The following is a 4,688-nucleotide window of genomic DNA, read 5'->3' as shown; positions in this document are numbered from 1 at the left end:
CATTTGTTCCAATGTCACATTTGGTTAAAACTGAAAAAAGAACTTGTACTGACAGAAAAATATGTGTTCCTTTGTGCAATATATATCCCCCCTCAGAATCCCCATATTACTCAGAGGAGATCTTCCCCACCCTTGAGGAAGAGACGTGCAATTTCCAGGCCCAGGGAAATGTGCTCATCTGTGGGGACACAAATGCGCGCACAGGAACACTACCTGATCTAACGAGCACATGAGGGGACAGCTTTATTACAGGCCATACTGTTTCTAACTGTCTTCATCTCCACCATAGAAACAACAGTGACAGCACCGTCAACAAAAACAGAAGGGATCTGTTGCAGCTCTGTAGAAGCCTGGGTCTGTACTTTGTCAATGGTATGTTACGGGGGGACTCTTTGGGGAGATTCACCTACTGCTCACCTCTTGGCCACAGCACAGTAGACTATATGATTACAGACATTGACCCTTTCTCCCTCAGCTCATTCACTGTCAAGCCACTAACACCTCTGTCTGATCACAGCCAAGTTACGTTGTTCCTCAAAAGAACAGACATGGAAACAACCAGACATTCACAGCCAAGTAAGCTGTACAACATCAGACATTCATACAGATGGGCCCAAAACAGCACAGGAGAATACCAGAAAGCAACCTGTAACCAAAATATCCAAACACTCTTAGATAACTTTCTGGATACCACATTCACGCAGCAATCTAGCAGTAAACTATATATTCTATATCAACTATATATTCAGGCAAACAGCAAAATAAGCACAATTGAAATTGATAAAAAACTAAACAAAAAAGATCACAGATGACAACTGGTTTGATGCAGATTGTAAAATTATAAGGAAAAAACTCAGAACATTATCCAACCAAAAGCACAGAGACCCAAATAATGGTGAGTTACGCTTTCATTACTTTGACACTTTAAAACTCTATAAACATACACTCCGAACCAAAAAAAGCACAGTACAACAGCAAGCAGCTGACACTAATTGAGGAGTCCTTAAACACAAACAACTTCTGGCAAAAAACAAAAAAAACAAAAATGAAACAAGAGGAATTAGCGATACAAAATGGTGACATATGGACAACCCATTTTAAAACACTCTACAACACCATTCAAATTGACACAAACACAGAACAACGCCAAATTCATGAGAAGTTGAATGGATTAGAAAAAGCTATAAAGGACAATCAAAATCCATTGGACTCCCCAATTACTGACCAGGAGCTCTATAAGAAACTTCAGACTCTCAAATTTAAAAAAGCATGCGGACCTGATGGCATCCTAAATGAGATGCTCAAACTCACTAGTGCAAAATTTCAAATGGCTATATTAAAACTGTTTAATTTGATCCTGAGTGTAGGTTATTTCCCTGACACCTGGAATCAAGGACTCATAACCCCAATCTTTAAGAACGGATACAAATTTGACCCTAACAATTACAGAGGCATTTGTGTGAACAGTAACCTAGGGACGGTTTTCTGTAGTATTATAAATGTAAGAGTTCTAAACTTCCTTAATAAGCACAATGTCTTGCGTAAAAGCCAATTTGGATTTATACCAAAACATTGCACGACTGTTCATATTTACACCCCACACACCATGATAGATAAACATGTCCACCAAAATAATACCAACATTTACGCTTGCTTTATTGACTTCCAAAAAGCATTTGATTCTATTTGGCATGCAGGACTGTTCTACAAAGTTATTGAAAGTGGTGTAGGGGGTAAAAAATATGACATAATTAAATCAATTTATACTGGCAATACGTGCTGCATCAAAATTGTCAAGAAAAGATCAGAATTATTTAACCAGGGGCGGGGCCTTCGCCAGGGTTGCAATCTGAGCCCTATTCTCTTCAATATTTACGTCAACGAATTGGCCACAATTCTAGAAAAATCCTCAGCCCCTGGTGTTAGTCTCCACAATTCAGAGGTTAAATGCTTACTCTTCGCAGATGACCTATGCCTGCTGTCACCCACAGAATATGGCTTACAGCAGAGCCTGGACCTGCTAGAGCAGTACTGCCAGACCTGGGCCCCAAAAAGAGCCCCAAAAATACAAAAATAATGATTTTCCAGAGAAGATCCAGATCTCAGGGAATTAGACCAAAGTTCTCAATTGGTACAAAATATATAGAGTACTGCACACTCTACAATTACTTAGGTTTAAAAATAAGCTCAACTGGGCACCTTCATGATGCAGTGAATGAACTGAGAGAGAAAGCACGCATGGCATTCTACGCCATTAAAAAACGAATTCAAATTGAAATACCTATTACCTATTAAAAAGACCACAAGGGTCACAACACCATCGCTCTGAGGAAGGAGTTTGGGGAGAAGAACACTGAGTTGGGAAGGACAAAGAATCTTGTGCAGCAGATGATCCAGAAGTGCCGTCAGAAAGTTAAAGAGATCAAACACTCAGCGGAACTCAGCAACAGAGCCGCAGAGAGAGAGAGAGAGAAGAAGACAGCAAGCAGGTCTTCAATGCTTTAGTTCGCTCCATCCAGAGAAGCCAGAATGAGGTAGCTAAGATGATTGGAGAGAAGCAGAAAGAAACACAGCGGCAGGCTGAGGAGATGATTGAAGAGCTGGAGCAGGAAATCACTGCGCTACAGAGGAGACGCTCGGATGCTGGAGAAGCTCTCACACTCTAAGGATCAACTTCACCTCCTCCAAAGCTTGTCTTCCCTGTGCCCCCCTACATCCACCAAGGACTGGTCTGGCATCAGTGTTAACCGGGACGAGAGCAAGTGGAATGTGAAGAAAGACATCTCTCAAATGGAGAAGACTGTGTAGAGAGCACTTTCTGAGCTTGAGACTAAATGGAATAGAGTATTGGGGAAGTAAGTCCGTGCTTGGAGGTGAAGAGTTGAACAGAATACAGCAGGATGCTGTAGATGTGACTCTGGACCCTGATACAGCACATCCACAGCTCATTGTGTCTGGTGATGGGAAGAAAGGGCTATATGTACACAAAGAACAAAACCACCCTTACAACCCAAAGAGGTGTCAAGGTCGTGTTTCTGTCCTGGCAAAGGAGGGCTTCTCCTCGGAGTGATTCTACTACGAGGTGTACGTGGGCAGCAAAAATGGGTGGAATGTAGGCGTGGCCAAAGAGTCCATCGATAGGGCCCATGGTGAACTGTACCCTGAGGAAGGATTCTGGACTGTGTGGTCTTTTAAAACGGACAACGAGGCTTGAACATCCCCCCGCCCATACCTCCCTCTCACTGAAGAGCAAGCATCAGAAGGTGGGAGTGTTTGTGGATTATGAGGAGGGTCAGGTCTCCTTTTATGATGTGGAGGCCAAGTCTCATATCTACTCTTTCACTGGCTGCACCTTCACTGAGAAACTATATCCATACTTGAACCCATTTGATGATTATGATGGCATGAACCCCGGCCCATTGGTCATCACCCCTGTCAATCTGACACACTGAGGGAGACATTTTGACAGTGCTAAGCCATAGGAGATAGGCGGAGGAGAGGAGGAGATAGGTGGAGGAAAGGAGGAGATAGGTGGATGAGAGGAGGATGAGAGGAAGAGATAGGTGGAGTAGAGGAGGGGATAGGTGGGAGAGGAGGAAGATAGCTTGGAGGAGAGGAGGATATAGGAGGAAGGAGATATGGGAGGAGAAGGAGGAGGAGAGGAAGAGATAGGTGGAGTAGAGGAGGGGATAGGTGGCGGGAGGAGAGATAGGATGGAGGAGAGAGGAGGAATAGGAGGAGGAGATAGGTGGAGGAGAGGAGGGGATATGGATGTTGATCAGATGGGGAGAGGAGGAGATAGGTGGGGAAGGAGGAGAAGATGGGGAGAGGAGAGACTAGTGGGGAGAGAGGGGGAGATAAGGTGAGAGAAGAGAGGAGGAGAATATGGGGGAGATGAGGAATAGGTGAGGAGAGGAGGAAGAACGATGGGAGAATGAGGAGATAGATGGGGGAGGAGGAGGAGATAGGTGCGGAGAGCGGAGATACTAATGACAAGTAACACAAAATAGGCTTACCCAGGAAAACAACTTCTAAATAATCATCCATGGTTAACAGGTGTCACGTAATCATATTAATATAGATATATGAATAATATGCTTTCATGTAATCACCTTTATCAGTCTGATCAACATGCTTGTAGTTTGTCACTTTTTATTTAATCCTGTTTTGTCTTGACCTTACTGTTTTTTCATTTTGTTAATTTAACTGTTCAGCTTATTGAAACAGTTCTGCAAAACTTTTAATAAAGTTTGATTTGATTGAATGTGGATGCTAATTGAATGCTACACTGATCAGCTGACGCCAGTGAACCTGTAGTGAACTGTAGAGTAGGCAAACTAACTCTCCTCCTCTCCTCTACGCCATTCCTCCTCTCTCTCCCCACCCTGTCCTCTTCTCCCGGCACTCTCTCCACCAGTCTTCTCGTTTCCCTTCTTCCACCATTCTCTCTCTTCTCTCACCAATTCCTCTTCCCCCTCTGCCCATTATCTTCTCTCCCCAACTACTTCTACTCCCGTGAAATTCTTCTCTATCCACTATATCTTATCTCTCATCCTTCATCCAACCTTTTTCCTTCTCTCTCTCCCCCTCTCTCCTCCTCTCCCCACCTTCTGTTGCCTCTCCCCCTAATCTCTCCTCGTTCCCACTATGCTTCTCCCTCTTATTCCAACTAATTCTTTTCCTCTCCT

The sequence above is a fragment of the Salvelinus sp. IW2-2015 genome, unplaced genomic scaffold (genome assembly GCF_002910315.2).
Source record: "Salvelinus sp. IW2-2015 unplaced genomic scaffold, ASM291031v2 Un_scaffold1383, whole genome shotgun sequence".
In the NCBI taxonomy this organism is placed as follows: Eukaryota; Metazoa; Chordata; class Actinopteri; order Salmoniformes; family Salmonidae; genus Salvelinus; species Salvelinus sp. IW2-2015.
The sequence above is the reverse complement of the archived record's forward strand: the minus strand, read 5'-3'. Positions refer to the sequence as shown.